This window comes from Plectropomus leopardus, chromosome 14 (genome assembly GCF_008729295.1).
Source record: "Plectropomus leopardus isolate mb chromosome 14, YSFRI_Pleo_2.0, whole genome shotgun sequence".
Lineage (NCBI taxonomy): Eukaryota > Metazoa > Chordata > Actinopteri > Perciformes > Serranidae > Plectropomus > Plectropomus leopardus.
The window spans coordinates 21,917,890-21,938,070 of NC_056476.1; the positions used below are offsets into that span (position 1 = coordinate 21,917,890).

Sequence of the window (20,181 nt, forward strand, 5' to 3'; positions counted from 1 at the left end):
TTCTAATATGCATAAAAGCACGAACGAATTCCATATAGGTGCATACAATGAGTTTCACGATTTCTTTTAAATAAATAAATAAAAATCTTATCCATTTGCTTTCATCATAAAGCGCATCATAAAGCGCATATTTTCAGCAAGGATTAATAGCTTTGCTGAACAACAACGAGAACAATGCGCCCAATCTGTCGTTAAGAAAATGTAAACAAAACAGGCACACGTTTATTAATCCCAAATGCAAAGTGAGATATTTATGGAGGAAAAGTTTGTCCAGTCAGCCAATGTGTATCTTTTTGCATTGAAATTATATAAAAAAGGACATCCCTGCACAAATGAAATTCAGGAAGCAAAAAACAGAAAATAAACCACAATTTGCTCCAAATGGAAATGTGTGCTTTCTGCACAAAATTTTAATCATGCAACGAACCATAAATAATCGCCAGCATGCGCAAAGTGTGCAAATGAATCTCCTTAAAAAAAAATCAGTTGCTGCAGGGAGGAGTGTGTGTCGGCCAAATAATGATATACACGTATTAAATCAGCCATTTAAATTCCCACACATACAGTGAGACACATTATGATTCAAACCTTTTATCTCGCACTGTCACTCAAACACTGTGCCCTGCCTGCCACTCACCCAGGTTGATCCCCATCACACACACACACACAGACACACACACACACACACACACACACACACACACACACACACACACACTGCAAAGTTTAGATCAGTGAATAAGATTAAGTGTCATTGTCACATAAAACAGCCTCCCCGCGGAGCAGGAGAATAGTTGCTGGAAAAGGGGGCTGATTTGGGAACAGAGCCGCCTGAATGTGATGCTCTAACTTCTCTCCCAACAATCTGGGGCTCCATTGTCTACTCCCTATTTTTAAAGTAGTTGGACCCTCCCCTCTTGTTAGATAAGATAGGCTAGTTGTCGTCCAAATGAATCAACTCCCCCCTTCTCTCTCTCTCTCGCCTCCCCGCTGAGCTCAAATCCAAGGCCATGCAGGGAGTTAGGGGGGAAATTTCTGCTTCCCTTATAACCAAATGACACCCCTTCGCCTTCTGAACACGTAGGGGCCTAAAGTGTGCGTTTATTCTCCAGACCCTCTTTACAGATCGTACTTTAAACAGCGTGATCTGCGAATAAACAAAGCCAGTAAACAATAGAGTGGAGGCTATGCCCACATATAGGAAGAGTACACACACAAACCAAATTGCACAAGTGTAAACTTTGAATAGGACGTCGCGGCTCTGTAAATTTACACAGACATTAAATTTCGTTCTATTCATTTTAGACATATAATGCTAAGCTGATTTTTTTTATAGCACACTGATCGATATCTCTGTAAAATAATCATTTTTTTTAACTAGCGGGGCAGTGAAATCTTTGCTTTGTGCTAAAGTCAACAGTGACAGAGTTTGAGCTCAAATAAATGCCGTGATGTCTGGAGCCCTTTGCAGAAGGCAGAAGGCGAGCTTCTACAATGGGCTCCTGTGTGGCTTGCCAACAACAAGCACCGGCTTATTTTTGCACAGGTATGAAGCTTTTTTAAATTTTCTTTTACCGTCTCTTTTTAAAATTTTATTCTAAAGAGAGGGGAGACGAGGTTTGGTGGCTGTTCCCGGACATGCATGAGGGGGGGTGGGGGGTGGTGGGGAAGGGGTGGTGGTTGGTGGCAGAAGCTGATATCCTAAATTCATGAGAAAGGAGACGTATTGGATTTCACGACAGGGTGGTGCAAAGCTGAGGGGATCTGCAGGTTGTGTGATGGAGGCTGCTTCAAGTTTCTGTGATGGAGAGAGATCGTGCTGCACTGCAAAAACTAAACTGTCACTAACAGGTGATTTATTATAAATAGATTTAAAATGGAACTTATAAAGCGAAAAAAAAAAAACAGAGGACGAGGTTACTTCACCACCTTTAGTGCTGGTGATTATTTAGAAGAAATCCACCCAGAGACCTTTATGTATATAACTGTGTCCTAATTATTTTTAAAAAATCAGGTCGATTGTACGCCGGAAACAGGTAAAAATAACGGATCTCTGAAATAATGCGAGACTATTTGTTGTCTAATTGAATTTGATATTTTTTGCAGTGTATGGCTGACAGATATTGTTGCTGCATTGATGTCATGAAAGCGAGTTCTGCTGCAGCACTGACCCTGATTCTGCTTTGTTATATCAGCAGATCTACACAAATCGTTTTATTTTTTTCAGGTTATATTTTAATATTTTATTTTCAAAATTTTCAAAACAGCTCGTAATTGTGATTGCATTGTTTTTGTAATGAAGGTAATATATAGAGCCTATATTTTCTTGTTCAGCAATAGAAACTTATTTTTTTTAGCGTATTGTATGTGTGAAAATAGCTCCACCGATGCTCATTGGTAATTTATCATTCATTTACTGAACCAAATAAATCGCACAACAACAACAATAATAATGATAATAATAATGATACTACTACTACTACTACTACTACTACTACTAATAATAATAATAATAATACTAACAACGATAATAATGATAATATAATAATCTTTTTAAAAATAATAATCCAGAAATAAGGGTCCCCTACTATTTCTGTAACGGCAAACTAATGTCGCCGTATTTGGATAATGTGTCCTTCTAAATCTTAAGTAAATGGAAAACCCTCTAAAAATATCCATTAACCAATATTAAACATTTGTATCCGGACGCGGCTCCCCTCCGATCCTTTGAAGGCGGGATAACCCCAGCCGAGCCCTCTCTCGCGCGCACTGAGATGGGAATGGCCTTTTGGAGCTTTGCCGGTTCAAAGGTAACCAACCTCAATCTGTACTGGCGGACAAAAGTGCGCCGAGGCCACATCGCTGCACCTTCCCCTTCTCCCTAACTTTGTCTCCATCATGGAGGATAAACCTCTGCAGCACGCAGCTCCTCCACCATCACCACCATAGACGAGCACATCTGTTGTTATAGCAACTGAATAAAAGGATGGTCCAGCAGCCTGTTGATCCTTTTTACTCCGCTAACCTGATTTCTCTGCATTTCTTGGCGTGGTATTTGCATATTTGTTGATTAAGGCCTGAAAGTTAGACCTTTCTCACATAGACACAAAGCGATTAGACGCATTTTTTTGGATGCAGACTGTGGCTGCTGTTGAAGAAATTTGCACTTGTAAATAAATGAAATATAAATATGATGGAGTTCTGTTAAAGCAGAGCAGGCATAAAAGCAAGAAATAATATGAAATGCATATAAAAAATGTCTGATATTCAGAGTTTAGTTTCTTTAAAAAAAAAAAAAAATACACCTGAATTGTAGGCTGAAAATAGGCAGTGCATAATGTTTTTCCCTGTGATGTCTTTAAATCGCATGAATTGTGCCAGCCCTCCTAAGTGAAACATTTCCCTTACAGTGATGCCATTTTAATGCCGAGACGAGTTTGGGCCTCTATTTTTACTGAATGACTCAATACACTATAAGCCATATGCGCATCCACCCATGGGCGTCAGCTAAATATAGCAGGGTAAGGGCACTGGCATTCCTAAGCACTTTTATGCATGAAAGAGGGAAAATTGTACATCTAAAAATGTCAGAAATATTATACGGAAATTCTCATCAGGAATGCAGCAGCTGGAGCAGTCAGATCTGTGCAGGATAGTTTGGAAATCAATCCTCCAATAAAACTTTTCAATAATCAATAATAACTTGTCTCATCAGTAATCTGATGTAGAGTTATTTTATAGAGTAAGATTGTGTTATATAGGCCTACAGCAGGGCGTCTGCCGCACCTATAGGCTCCACGCTGCAGCTCGCGCGGACTGGAACACCCAAGTAGATCTGTCTCCATGGCGACGGCGGGACACCGGTCCAACAAGCTGTAATTCTGTCTCAGCCTTTTGCAGGGGAGGGACCGTCCACACTAGCCCGACTTAACTCCTCTTTCACCAGAAATACTCCTAATCCCATATCTTAGCAAGGCAAACTGCCGTCCCTCAGTATATTAAAGGGACCACAAAGTCAAAACTCAAAGCCACCCATGGTTTCTCAGCAGGCGGCCCCGTCCCGGTGTGACGCTCCGGCAGCACCGGCAGTCCAGCGGCCGTATGTGCCTCCAATTTTCTCCGCACTAATCCGCTGCCGATGAATAAATACGGTAATTAATAGGCTATTAGATTTTTTTTTTTTTTAAAGAAGTGTGTGGGGAAAAAGGCAAATGGCTACATTATTTTCAAATTTATACTGATTATAAGGAAAACTATTTAAGCCAAGGATGAAAATATTTTAAAATTAATAATATATTTAAATGACCCGAATTAATAATTATTTTGAACTACTGTTCAGCCAATTACTGTTTATTGTGCTGCTGCTATTTTTTGCTATTATTATTTATCATAGATAACTGGCCTCTATATATATACATATACATATATATATATATATATATATATATATATATTATATATATATATATATATATATATATATATATATATATATATTTATATATATATTTATATATTTGGGATCCAAACGTGAACATGAAGTTAATAAAATTTTAATTGTAAAGGGAGCTGTGTTGCTAATTTTTAACTCAAAAAAAGAAGAAGAAAAAAAAACATTTTCAAGTCTTTTGTCATATTACACACTAAAACAGGCCTACATTTGGTTATGATGATGATTAGATAATACATCTGCATACATTTATGTAGTCATGGTAATAAAAAAAGATTAAATTCAGTTGAGACTAAATTAAAATGGCACATGGGATTTAAACTTACTTTATTTTTTCCATACATAGTTTTGTGGAATTTTTGGATTTCAGCAGGCCTCCAATGCACTGCCTGAGCTTAGTTAATTAAATTAGTGATATTGTAGTTTTAATGAGGCAGTTAAATGGTTTAAGTGTCAAAACAACATAGCCTTGTCTCTGAGTAAATTAAACTGGGCTCTTGGCAGATTTGAAGTTTGAAATCAACTGTCTGACTGCCATGGCCTTTACATCCAATTATGTTTTAAAAATGTGATATTTTAAACTAAATGTAAAATTGCCAGCATTTGCAAGTTGTACATTTATAACTCGTTGCTTACCATATCTCTAATATCTACATAGCTGGTTGATGTTTGTTGTGCAGCGAGGATGTTTTGCACTGTCTTCAACAAAGTGTAGAAAAGACAATATATCAGATTTTATGTTGAAGTTTGTTTTTCCTCCTTCTTGAGTTTAATCAGGGATTTACAGATGTGTACCAAAGCCATACACACTCTTCAGTTGTTCTTTTTGTTCATACAAAACTGTGACTCATTCCGCCTTTCTGCTTGTGCCTTTGTCTTAAACAAGAAGTGACGGCTATTGTTCATTTCTTATCATTTTTGAGGAATTGCACATTCAATTCTAACTGACAGTTGTCGCTTTTATTTTGTAAATCTGAATGCACAAAGGTCAGTTTGGGGTTCTGTTTTGATGGAAAAAAGAGGTGTGTGTGTGTGTGCTTAAGAGAGATGGCAGGATGGACGGGGTGAGAATGCGGCCGCTGACTGTGATGTGTCTGCACTCTTCTGACACCACTATGTGACATTCCAGTGTAGGACTCCTTCATGTCCTGAGACAGAGAGAGAGAGAGGGAGTGAGGGAGAGAGAGAGGTCCACCAACAATGCCCATTGAGTAGTGCGAGGCAGCAGCTGGTGGGACGTGCAGTGACCTAAAGGCGATCCATTCAGGCCAGGACGGGGTGCCTCTCACTCCCCTACTGCTTTTATATGCCTGGAAGTGGATGGATGGTCTGTGTTTATCCTTGTAAAGTATTGCTCTGTCATCAAGCAAATGGAGGAGAAGTCAGTCCCCACCTTACCAAAACCAATCAAGGTTTCTTTGACAAATCAAGGGTGATGGAGAACATTTTAATGTCCAAAGGAAGAACTTTCCATCTTCTGTCGACGTGATGGAGATAAAAATGGAGATGACAGGCCTGGCCTTTGTTTCTCGGGAGTGCTGAAGTGAGGCTCAGCCGCACACTGGAGGAGGGGATTAGCTTCTCAAGGAGAATCATAAAGCGTACAGAAACACCCCTCCATGCAAGATAATAGATGTGTGATCAACCAGGCAGAAAGATACTATATTGGATGGAGATTAAAGATGCTCAAAATATGAAGTTAGGTGCTGCTGGACGCATTTGTGTGCATGCACGCACTCATGCTTCCAGCTTCTCTTTGGTAATTCCACAGGCATTTCCCAGTGGGTCTCATGCCTGTCTTTGAGATCAGACCTTGTTGGCAAAGCGACCATAAAACGATATGTCAGTCAGCTGTGGTAAAGGGATGCCTGCTTGGCTGTGATTGATCTGCCAAGGTTTTCTTTATTCCCCTCGAGACTCGATACCTCCAGGTTTTAGATTCAGCCATTGCCAGTGCTGATGGATATCTGGGGCTTCTGCTTTGGAATAGTACCACATTACATCCCCTCTTCTGACCCATTTCCATCCAGTGTGGCCCATTCAGCAGCACATGGCCCATAACATGGAAGCCAACATGCTGCAATATCTTCCTCACTTCCCCCTCAGCTCCAGTTCCAGGAAGTGAAGGCAGAGCTTTGCCAGCCAATCACAGCGAAGGACACCCAACTCATTAAAAGTTAATGAAACCTATAAACGTGGTGCGCCAGCGATTCATTTAAACCCCCAATCCAATCTCCTCTCCCAGCAAAGGCAAACAAGCCCGTGTGCCCCCGGTGCCGTCCTCGGAATAACAAACTACGGAATATTTTGTCCTGCATATGTTCTCCTATGCAGACATGTGCACTGTGATAGGCTATCTTACAATGGGACTTGTCCAATTTAGAGAATGCCAGGTTGGTGTTCTGCAGGGGTGAATTCTGTAATCTGCGTCCGAGTTGAATTTAATGCCTTCGCTTTACACCGCACAACTTGTCAGGAATGGCGGCGATAGATATGCCATTTCAACATTCATGAGAATCACTGACATTCAAATAATTTGCTCATTATAATACCATATGAGTGGGAGCAAAATCTGTGTGAAAAAGCTGTATTTACTCCCTTGTGGTCATGTGAGTGTCAAGAACCATTCTCGGTCCACACAGACCAGATCTGAGCCCTCTTTCCCTTCAGATATCCTCCCAGCATAGTCTGTCTACTCTCACCTAATAGCATTGCTGCTCTCAATTTGATCACAACCCCTCAACAGCAATAAAGCGCCACCTTACAAGTGTCCAAATCTAAAGTGCGGAACAATATACCCCCTTGTTTCTAAGACCTCCATTTCAACACGGCCCCAGTGCCCCTTAGTGCTTCCCTTGGGGGATTCAAATTAAATTCCCCCCATGTATAGTGCCACTGTCAGCCCGTTAATGAATTCCCATACCCTGACTTGAATCAAATTAATCCCCAATTTAATCCCATATAAATGGCTGTGTTATTTATAATGGAAAGGCGGATGCTCGGCTGAAGGATTGAGGGAAAGCTGGGAGGTGTCTATAGGGCTGTTGAGCAGATTATGGTGAAAGATGAGGCCTGTATGTTTTCCCCACTGCAGAGTACTCCCCTGATACACACTATTTAACCCTCGTCTGCTTGACGCTGACAGAAACATCGCAGCGTTTGTCACTTAATATCCTTTCAGATTAAGGAGTCAACTGGCAGATTTATTGGTCAGAGCTGGGATACCCTTATCTTGAAGTGCCCGACAGGAAGATAACGTTTGGGTGAGAGGGGCATCTCCTATATATCATGCGAGGGCCTTGGTTACAGATAAATTAGCTGTGGGCAGTGGTGGAAGAAGTATTCAGATCCTTTACATGAGTAGAAGTACTAATACCACCTTGTGAAAATACTCCATTACAAGGTACCATAATGGTACTTAAATTCAAAGTTAGTATAATCAAGAAAATGTGCTTAAAATGTGCCCAGTGCAGAAAAACATTTAATAAAAACACATCAGAACAACTCAAAATTATTTAAAAAAAACACTCTTCAAAACTCAAAAATATTAAAAAAAGAAAAAAAAACCCACCCCAACGCTCAAAAGAAAAAAACCCCACCCCAACACTTAAAAGAAAAAAACCCAAAACAACCAAAGAAACTCAAAATTATAAAAAATAGAAAGAATACCCCCAAAGCTAAAAAAAAATATGTTTAAAAATAATTAATTGAGCAATTCATTTTCTTTGAATGGAGTAATTGGTTAATCAACTAATTGTTGCCGTATATAAACATTTGGTAATTTAATTTATGACAAAACATCATATTTAATAATTTTAAGAATATTCTTCTCATGTTTTTATGCAACAAGTAAAATGTACAATATTTCCCTTTGAAATGTAGCAGAGTAAAAGTGTAAAAGTAGCATTTAAAGGAAATACTCAAGTAATGTGCGACCATACCTCAAATTCATACTTAAGTACAGTACTTGAGTAAATATACTTTGATTACAATGCACTACTGGTTGTGGGTGCACACTTTGCTACATTATTGTCATGACAGTTGTGTTTATGTATTTATGCAACTGTCACATGCACATCTTTTCATATGCAAACCTTTCATGTGAAAAGTATGTTTTTATATTGTGGGACCACCTCCTTGATGTTTGCATTCATCAGTTGGAGAATGACAGGTAGTTTGTCAAAGGGCTTATTTATCCAAATAGCGCGGCATCACGCGGCACAGTGAAATATTGCTAATGCTTTTTAGATGCAAATATAATGGCGCACTACACCGTCAGATGCATTTGTGTGAAGAAAAGCAAAGTCCAGATGGTGGCTCCAGGTTCAGTTATTATTGGTGTGTGGCTCTGAAGACTGGAACTGTTGGACCGCCCGCTCCTGTGTTGGTTTTGGCCCGTCCGTGTGGGAGCCAACAGAGAATGAAAACATTCAGATATGGCAACATAGTGATGTTTATAAAAACTGCAGCAATTTTCTTTCTTAAAAAAAGAAAAAAACAAACAACTCTGCATAGGATAAATGGGATATTTGGGATTGATGCACTGGATTGGAAAGTGTGTTGGGCGCCAAAAACGTATCAAGTGTATCAACTGTTCACTATTAATAATACAGATAATAATGCATTCACTGCATGGCAGTTAAGAGCAAAGTTTGTCTTAAGAGTGGTTGTTTAAGGTGATAAAGTAGTCACTTTATGGAGTTAGGTTGGATGTATGGTTTGCACGTATATATGGGAGTTCTGCACATCCAAATGTATGATATACTGTGTAAAGTTATTAAGTAAGCAGTAGCATGGGACAGATACGACGATGACAGACGGTTCTGAAATCAGTTTGGCAGTTCAGAGGACAGTTTGGAGCCTTTAAAGCTCGGTCCACCAAATGTCTGAACAGCTATGGTTTATTGAGGCATCTGTAAGCTTAGTCACTTTATTGCCAAGCTTGGCTCGTGTACCCACCGTCATGGAGAGAGTGAGGGGGAAAAACACACACACACACACAAACACACACACATACACACACACAAAAGTTTGCTGTTTGCCTTCATTCCACCAAATCCTTGACAGCCGTGCTATAGCCCATCACTATTCACACCATTGTGCTGTCACAACAACTAAACACATCATTTGTGTTGCAGAAAGTCATCCTGTATGTATCCAATACCAAATGTTTGGCGACCGAGAGGGGCGATGGTGGCGGCGGTGGTGGTGGTGTGGGGGGTGCTGCATAATTTGCTAGGAAACATTTTACCGAACATTTGGTGATAAAAACGCCGGCGTCGGCCCCGAGGCTTAAAGCAATTAATTCAGGATCCTGACATAAACTCTCCAATCCTTTGACAGCTTGGAGCTGAAATAAAAATGCTAGTTCTCCTGGGAACGGCAGGAGATAGCTGGCTCTTTTCTGGACTGTTTGCTCACTGGCCCTGAGAGCAATCTTCCCCAGTCAGAATGAAATGCAAGGACACAAACAATGTACCGGCGAGAGAATGGGAGATGGGGAATGAACAGTTTGGACTATTTGCTCAGCAGAAGGGCAGCCACAATGGCCGGCCCATGGCTTTCCCATGCATCAAGCCTCTTAGTCTTAGGCCTCCCTTTGTTGCCTGGTTTCTTCTTCCCCAGCCAGATAAGAGCCCAGCTGCCCTATACTTTTAATTCCCATTGTACGCCATACTGTATGGTCATTTATCTGTGCACATTCTGCCTGCCATGACGCTGTTGTTTAGTTGGACGGGTTATCGTTCGTGTATCTCTCGTCACCTTAGCATGTGTACTCGTTTAGGGGTTGAATCACTCTCACTTTGCCATAAAAGGCAGGGTGGCGGCCTGGGGAGGGGGGCGGTGGGGGTAATGGCTGACCCCTCTTCTCTTCTTAGAGGAGGCAGCACAAGTCAAGCACACAGCGCGATAACGATGCCCAAGTGGCTTTTGCACAAGATTGAATTATCATTTTAGAGCAGTTTGAATCATTAACAACGGGGATAAAATGATAAAGAGTTTTGGGATGCAAGAAAAATCAAAGCGAGGAGTCCCCGACAATGATGCGCTTTTGCAGCCAAAGGCAGAAAGCTTTCCGAGGGCTCTTGAGGGAGAAATGAGATGCGGTCATTATATGACCTAATGGCAACTCCAGCCAGAAGAGAGGGCAAACAGAGCAAGTGTAGTGGCTCTGGCTGAGAGAGGGATCCATATTGTGTGCTCTTTTGTTTTGGTTTGTTGGTTTGTGTTTGCATTTACATTGACCAGTTCTCCCGCTGAATGCGTATTCACACTCAATACATGTAATGTTGTCTGCGTTGCAGGAAATGGAAAGTAAGCGTGCTTCACCGGTTGAAGTCTGCAGGGGAATAAAATAACAATAGTAACTGAAACAAACAAACAAACGCACACAAAAAGTAGTGGGATGTCACTGTAGGATCAATACACATAAGATGAAGGAGCATATTCATGCATGTGAGCAGACACTTGCCTAAACACAAACACAAACACACATGCACACACACACACACACACACACACACACACACACACACACACACACACACACACACACACACACACACACCCATCCCCCTCTGTAAAGGTTGTAGTGTCAGGGACCCCCTGGGTGGTCAGACTGGGGATGATTTCTACACAATATGATGCTGAGAAGGAAAACCTTTGAGAAGAGAGATTCACTGGCTGCGTCACATTTATATAACCACACAGAAATACCTGTATTATATAAAGTTTTTCTTTTTAATGCATTTGAAGAGTGACATCTTACAAGTGCTCTTTTATACTTAACACGCAGATACACTGCAGGAGGACCAGAGTGAAAACCCATGATGTATCCACAATGGTTTATTCTAATGGCTAAGCTCTTAATCTATCAGATCAGATTTCAAAGTGCCAGTAGCTGTGCCAAGACAGGTCCCAGGAAGGAGCACCCTTTTGTTTGGGGCAGAAAATCTTACATTTAAGACCAGACTTTACTCGCAAGGGCCCAAATCACAATAAAAAAAAAAAGAAAAAAGATATGACCTGTTACGGAAGCAATACCACAAAGAGCAACATCATTAAGAAACAGTAAGTGCTTGTTTTCACATCCAGCGCCAGCATTTTGCCAGCATTGTCAGACCTCAGGTATGGCAAGATAAATAGCTGTCTTATTTTGTGCCTGTGAGAGCCCAGCTCCTTGTGGGGTGGTGCTCTCAGCTTCACGCTCCACCAACGCTGAAATAAAGCTCTGTGCGAGGCATTTCAACACTGCTTAAGGTTGTCGGTGGCCGTGTAATTTATGAGTCGAGAGGACTTCGTTTTTAAGTTCACTATGACCTACAATCTTCCAGCATTCATGGGTGGAGAAAAAAGCAGCGTGAGTCATGCTGGAGGAAACTTACAACACCCCTCCAATTACCTTAAACAATAGCGGTCTGAGTGATACCTGTAGCGTTCTGGTGCTAAATGTGATGTGATGTGACCTAAAGTAATTGGACGTAGAGGCACTTTAACAGGTTAGGTGTCTTGTCACCTGGAGGTCAGTGTGAAGCTGGTTCGAGCTGTTCACTTCATGCATCATTCTCAGTGGGTGGTCATAAGGACAGACAGACTGACATGCTGACTTTGGCTTGCTGGCATTGGTTGACTCTTTGGCAACTGCAGGATAAGAGATAGCCTCCGCCGTGAATGACTGTGATTAAGTTTTTGGCATTTGTATTTGAGAGATAGATTTAAAAAAAATTAGCCTGTATTTCTATTTCTATGTTTCTATTTTTAGGGTTTAGATATTTCAAACAAATGTGCCCTGAGCTACGCATATTTTCAAAATTAAAAAAAGAAATTCAATTATGAGTAATTTTCTTTTTCTGTTTATGAAAAATCACAATATTCCAATATTGTCTTCAAAATATCCTGTTGAAGGCCTCTTTCACATTTTTGATGGACACATTTAAAGTCTTGATTTATATGTTAAAAAAACAATACTTACATGATAATACTACATGATTAAAAATCACATTTACTCAGCATACATGTCAAACACTTGTTTTTAAAAACATAAACTATATATTTTTTTAATTGGAAGTGTGATTTATAGCTACACTGTTTTGAACTATTAAACATTTATATTTACATATCTTGTGTTTGCCTTTTGTTACGAGTGGATATATGACTTGATAATTGTGTTTTATTGCTAAGCTATCACATAAAGGGAAATTAAACTGCACATTATCAGTTTAGTTTTGTCAGTGGCTCCACATGTTATTCCACATCATGAAATTTACAGTCAGAGTAATTAAACTTTGTTTACCTTTTAACCACAAAAACAAAAATGTATAAACTGCAAAAAAAGGTTAGTTATTATGAAAAAGCACAATGTTATAGGAAAAAAATGTAGACAAATGTGATTTATTGTCTTTTTACATTTGTTTCAAATTGTATAAGTGGAAAACCCGCGTTGTTGCTTTTGAAAAATACATTTGATCTTTGTTGTTGATATGGATTAACAATGGATGGATTATCAACTGTTATTTAGTTATGCTAATTTAAGACAATACAAATTGTCTTAGGCTGCATTATATTTCACAAGTAAAATAATTAAATGTTATAAGAATATGCAAAACAGACATATGAAACAAAAAAATTAATTATCATTTAAATTTAATTTAGAAAAATAAATGCATCTAAGTATGTTAATCCTCTTATTTTACGATCATTATATATTTGATGCAATGATGTAATAATTTATTGCTAAAATATTAAACACAAAGCAACTGTAGCAATAATAGCAAAAATATTAAAACATTTAAATGTGCTCTTTATTATGCATGATTCACAGTTTACAATTACATTCATTTTTCTAGCAGTATAAAGGAGATGTTTGTTTTAAAGCATTTTAGCTAAAACTGCTGCTTCAATAAAAATACATATTTTTGTTTGGGTTAAATAAAAAATTAATTACAGAAGTCGATTGCAGAAGTGTTTTCAATATCTTTATTTATATGCCACCGTTCATGCTGAAACATTTTGCCTGCAAATCCACGTTTCATATTAGTTTTGCTTTCAGGGCCTGCAGCACAGCCAGACATGGCTACACCATTCACATTACCTCTCTGCCAATGTGTGAATGTCAACACCCTGTAAACACCTTTGACACACATGCTTGAATGCGACGGGCGAGTTAACTAAACATTCCTGGGTGTTCCCCATAAAGGTCTACCACTCATCCAGCAGACTGCACTGACCCGTCTCCCACGCTCCAAACTGCAGTCAACTTGGACACATTTTTTCCTTCATATAGCCAGAATTTTTCCTGTTTATCCTTTACATATAATATATAAAATACAAATAAAATAGAAATTGCAACAATTCACCAGTTAATATCTGGCAGTTTTATCCGTGTGTGTGTGTGTGTGTGTGTGTGTGTGTGTGTGTGTTTTAAAACGCTTTGGAACAATGCTCTATAAGGATTTGGGAATTTGGGAGTATAATTCCAGCCCCGTGCTTATCGCCACACCCAGACTATTTGAGTGTTTTCAGATGCGGGCTCCCTGAGGACGGATCGAAGGCGTCCTAGTAGAACTGCACATCAAATAAATAGGAGGATGGGATTTATATGGAGGCTGTGTCTCTGTCAAACAGGGCTCTGCTGACTGAAGTGATCCCTACGGCCTGAGTGGAAGAGAGGAGGGAGAGGAAGTCTCAAAGGGAAGAAGGATAGCTGCTGAAGAGCTGACACACACACACACACACTCACACACACACACACACACACACACACACACACACACACACACGCACACACACACACTCAAACACTCACACAATGTCCCTCTCAGTCCTGGGTTGTGACCGGCCCATGGCATTGGCCAGGTATGTCAACTATGTTTGCCAAGCCATCCATCACCCATGCACCTTCCCTCCCGAAACAGGAACTTTTGTTTGAAGCATACACTTGTTAAGCCCATCCTTTGACTCGGCTCAACCTAATTTATTTCCCTATAGCTGAGAAAGAGGATTTATTAGCACCTATGTTTTGTTCTTTTTTCCCTCTTATTGTAGGGCTGCACAGTGCAAACGTGTTGGTAGAAACATGAGGTGTGTTGTCACTGAGAGAGATTGCAAGCTATACGGTTTGGGGACACCAGTGGCCCTTATCGTCGGTGACCAGGGTTAGCAAATAAACACACTGTAGTGGAGTCAAGCTGCATGTAAGGAAACAAAAGATTTATGGCTGTGTGACGCTCACACATGACGAAGAGGATATGAAATGTTTTTATGTTGTGGTCGAGTCTCTGCGTTAGGCTTCAGCAGAATGAAAATATACATTTTAATATATGATGCTTAAAATGGGTCTGCTAATTAAATGTGGGTTACTTTTGTAAGGCTGTAAACTTTTAATTAAGATTTTACTTTTTAAAAAAATCTAGGGGACCAACTGCCTTGAAAAATGTAAGTAAATATAACTATAAGTCTAAATTTATGTTTATTTTGAATCTAACTGTTAAGTTTACATAAAATTTAGTAATATGTACTTAATCTCTGAAGTTGTTGTAACTTAAAAATAACAAGTTGTATTAAATCAATCTTTCTTAGTGTTGTCAACTTCAGCAAACCAAGTATACTACACTATTTGTATTCTGCTGGTTGCATACAAGTGAATCCTATTATTTTTCAATTCTTTGATTATATTGTATTTCGTCTCTATTTTCTTAAACATGTTAACAAAACAACTCACAGATCTCCTAAATTCATCACTGGCAAAATCCTCTTTGTGATGGTAGTAGTAGTAGTAGTAGTAGTCGTAGTAGTAGTATTTTATTCAGTCATCATACATAATAAAATAAACACAAACAGTACCGTCAGTATAAATAAAAACAACAGTCTGTGTATGATGTAGTGACTGAACAGGCTTAGGCAGATGCAAAATGCTTATATATGCCTCATCAATTTAAGCTTCCCTTTCAAAATGTGACAAAAACAACAAAAAACGTATTCACGATTAAGTTAAGTCATACTAACTTGGTTTAATGCAGCTATAACACTTGGAAAGAAAAAGGTTATTAAGTTGTAAGGAAACTTATCAATGAGATGTGAGCACAAGTGAACATAAATTAATAGTTTACTTTCTTTTTCAAGGCAATCCGTTTCTTAGATTATTTTAAGTAAGAGTAACTCGTCAGATTTTACACAGCATATATTATATATATTATATAATAGATTATATAATATATATATTATAGTATTATAGATATTATATAAAAAAAACATTACTTTATTATTAAAAGAACACAGAAGTATAAAACAAATATGAGAAACTGGTATATTTAATGTCCGAAAGGTTGAGAAGAGGTTTCAGGAAGTGCTTTATTGACGCAAACCTGACTCATTTCACTATTGTTCTCCAGCTTGTGAACACATTGTCTGAGTGAGACTCAGACATGAGAAATTGGGCCACAAAACATCTCAAAAGAAACTACGTGTGGGCTGGTATGTTTGCTAAAGCACCTAAGTTGGAGCCTTACTCCATTCCCCGAAACACAACCTTCATTTATCTTTTGACTTCTACTCAGAGCAGATATCACTAAAAGTGCCACGTTAATGATTGACTCTCGGGTGCACCAAGCATCCTGCGTTGAGTGGCCACTCTGCCTCCTCTTGTGCTGCATTTTCAGCCGTAAATGTTTGTGATCCCACTATCCTCTCCAACTCCCATACAGTATTATTAGCACTGGAAGGGGGTTAGGGCGGGGTCAGGACTAAGTTTCAATAAAGAACCATTGGCATGCTGAAGGTAAATGGGAGATAAGAGTTTGTCTCTGACCCTTTTAGTGCTTTATAAGAATGTGGCTGTGTAAACTTAATCTCCTCCTCGAGATAAATTCGGTCCTGCTTTTGTGAAAACAAGTTTGCACATTTTTTTTTTCCTGTTCTAAAGCTCACTTTGACAGGCGTGAAATGAGTCCTGGACTTTTCATTGACAGTTCAAGATGGAGAGCAAACCGAGATTAGGGCATGTTAATTAATTGTAGGGTTGGTAAAGTGGCCTCCCGTCTCGTGAAAGACTTGTTCCGTTTATTACCATCCTGCCAAACAGTGACAATAGTGTAATCACGAGTTTGTCGTTCTTATTCTAACATTTCCCCCCCTTTGGTAGAATGGGACTTTCAGTTAATAAGCACACTTATTAAACTTTTATATACCACCTTCATGTATTAAACTCACCTCTACCAGTTTATATCACCATTACAATTATTATATTGCAAAGGCATAGGTTTTGGGTGCATTTTGGGTCCTCTGCCAGAGAATGTTAGCATCAAACACTTAATTTCTTTCATTATTGTGTTTTTTTTGCACAAATGTGTATCTGTTCTGCATCAGTGTACGGTGTAAATGTGTTTAATTTTGCCAAAATAAAAGTCCTGTGTCACTTTCATGTTTTTATTGGGAAAACAAATGCACAGGGCTTTGATAGTTGGGGGTAAGCAGGGCTGATTACCCAGGGCCCTAATGGAAGCAGAAGCCTCAAAAGGCCTAGATTTTTCATTTTTTTGTGTGTGCATATATATATATATATATATATATATATATATATATATATTGTGCATATATATATATATATATATATATATATAATAATAATTTGTGCCTTATATTAATTCAAATTGCCTGAATAAACCACTTGAAAGATCGAATTTTGGCTCTCTGAGGCCCTTCTCATCCCTTAAAGGCACAAAATTTTTAAGTTTCCCCTTCTGTGAGGATTTGTCTCTTAAATTAACCAGAGCTGAGTGAGTCTTTCCAGAGGAAAATTAAATTTGGGTTCCAAAAAAAAAAAAAAAAAAAGAAAGGGAGAGAAAGCTCACTGACTTAAAAAAATATCAAAAGTGGAAGTGGAAAGTCAAAAGTGGAAGTGTGGGGGTCCCACAGAGACTGAGAATGGAGCAAAGAATTTGGTGCTACATCCTTGAATGCATATGTTCCAAACATTTAGGGGGACATATTCCCAGCTGCCCCCTGAAATTTACACCTCTGTTTTATTGTAAAATAACATAAATTAAAATATTTTTATAAAAGATTGACCTGTGTGTTCTCTCTACAGATGGCATTCTTTGAGGACGCTTTTCCATTGCTGCTTTCTGTCTACTTTCATCGCCGTGCATCAAGCGACCTGAAAGCACTTCCCTGTTGATGTACTTGGCTATATCTACGTCTGACCTGTCTGCCATATGTAATATCAAAGCCTCTGTCAGTGTGGAGCTGAATGGGAACAAAAGAGAGGCCTCCATTAATGATTAACTGTTCTAAAAGCCCCGGCTTTTGTATTCCCATGGTGCCCGGGCTATCTGGCCACCATGTGACATGCTCACAGCATTTTTCGAGCAGATTGGGGGAAAGCTAGTGAGCAAACACAGGTGCTTTGGAGCAGCGTTGCCGACGCTGTCAGGGACAACCACAAACAAGAGCAGCTATGCCTGGCTAAATGAATCCCCACCCCTCCCAACACCATCACCACCTCCGCCACCCCCCTCCCCGCTCTCAGTCGCTAGCTAACTTGTTTGCTAGCTCCATATAGCTTTCTCCTTGCAAAGCCTTCCTTCTGGAGAGTCCCCACGTCCCCCCTTACAAGTCCAATGTCCGCTACAGCTCCACGACTTCTCACACCCTCCAGAGAAACAAACAAATAAAAGTGAGGACAGCCGACCACTTCTTTGAGGTGATGGCATTTGCTGTGGTCATGACTAGTGGGAGAGCAAACAAATTAATGGTGTTCCAGTTTTCACTTTCCAAACCAAACTAAATGTCTTTTAGTTCAAGTGGGGCAATTCTACTGACCCCGGTGTCAAACGCTGTATAAGGGTTGCACACTCTTGCACTTGAAACGCAGAGAGGAGGCCGTAAGAAATTAAACAAGGCTTGGCCTACATGAACCTGGTGTGTTAAGTAGCAAATAAATCTTGAATAAATTGTCCTCTTAATAAACACTTGTGGTTTATTTTTTCTGCTTGTTTATGTGTTTGGACCACAAACTTGAACAAGAGGTGTGTTGACCACTTAACCTTTTCATCCGGGCTGACTGATTGTTCAGAGTGACTGGGGGTGCTGTGTCGCTCAACTTTGATAAGACAATCAGATGATAGGATGGCGTTATCTTAACATGGCTTTCCGGCTGGGGGACAAATGAACAGTGTGTGATAACAGGAACAAAAGCTTGGCTCTTATTGGCTGGATCCTCCAAAGAAAGGGAAAAATTATCAGGATGGAAAACTCACAATAGGCGCAGTTTATTTCATTTTCAATTTTCTACTGAGACCAGGTCACAGGAACAGCTTTTTTTCTTCTAATCACTCAAATATTTATATTGTCTCTTGTTGGCATTTTGGTCTCACAGACAGTCTGCAATTACCTGTGCCTGTAAAGCCATTATTATCATTGGAAAGATGATAAAAAAATGTTTTAAAACAAACAGTTTAAATCAACTGGGGAGGAAATTAACTTGTAAAAGGGAGAGAGATGGATGCAGAAAAACAGAGGCAGGAATATATACTGTAGACATAAGTGAGAAATTGAAGAATAAAAAATGATGTGTGTGTGAAACAGAGAAAGAAGGAAGAACAGGGTCAAGAGTTGTTTCTTCAGAGACCGGCTACTGATCAGTAAAACGCCACTTCTGTCTGTGTTTTCTGACTTTTGCAGCCCAATTCTCCGAGTCTGAGAGGGGTGTGTATACTCAAGGATTCACTCAAGGCTCTGTTTGCTCTATTGCCAAAAAAATGATTGGAAAAAATATTGGTGCCCTGGCATGAACTTCCTTGGAACTAAAGAAAATACCCTCGCAACTGTGTAGAAAATGCATGAATAAAATATCTCTTTTTAAAAGAAAGGCGTCATGTGTAAAATTTTCTCTTAAAAGATCTGAATGTACGGTCCCAGATGTTATTAAAATGGGCATATTCTAAAATTGAATTGACTTTAAACCTTTCTTTCAGGCAGTGGCAGACAGGGTTTAAAGGTGCAGAGATGTATTCAGAGAAGCTCATCTCATCCCCTGCTCTGCCGCTGCTTCTCTGCGGGGATTTAGCCTCTGCTGGTCGTGAGCGGAGTCTGATCAGAGGAGTTACAAATCCTCACTTTTAGGGGTCTTACTGTAATTCACAGGCCTGTTTGGCCCGCAGTAAAGCGTGGGGGCCCAACATCTCGAGAGGGATTTGAGACAACATCTTTGTTGCCTCCTCATTGTGTTCCGGTGAAAGTCGTCCAGCCCCATTGTCTGACCAAACTCCGCTCAGACCTCGGCTCAATCAAAGAAAAGTTTTCCAGTAATGAGGGGAGACATGAAAGCTCATTGAACACAGCGACATGTTGAAAGGGCCCTTTTTGATCTCGCCAGGCACAATGGCAAAATTTGAAAAGAGCAAAGTGTGCTTTGAGCAGCAATGCACTGCATTAACCTTGTCTTTTGACAGGCCCACACCTAGAAAGAACTAATATTCTGCCTGATGGAAAATGTAATTTATGAGTAATGGCCTTGTTGAGTGGACGGGACCTTTGTGCTAATTCTACCTGCTTCTTTTAGAAATTGTCTAATCTCGAAACATATAGGTCTGTGTGTAAAGCTATACCACAGTAACCCCTCCTCTTGTACCCTTTTTCCACCAATATCAACTTGTGCACAGTGTTTTTTTTTAAACATGGAAAACCTGCAAAAAATAGGTGATAGACTCCTTTGCCATTGCTAGTAGACCAGA

The 20,181-nt window shown here is 39.6% G+C and overlaps 1 long non-coding RNA gene across 1 annotated transcript; it reads left to right on the forward strand.

Moving 5' to 3' along the window:
* The first annotated feature begins 1,475 nt into the window (after positions 1-1,475).
* On the forward strand, positions 1,476-18,325 carry LOC121953200. Its single transcript, XR_006106490.1, has 3 exons — positions 1,476-1,546; positions 14,075-14,305; positions 17,535-18,325. It is a non-coding gene; the product is annotated as an uncharacterized LOC121953200 (long non-coding RNA).
* Positions 18,326-20,181: the final 1,856 nt, after the last annotated feature.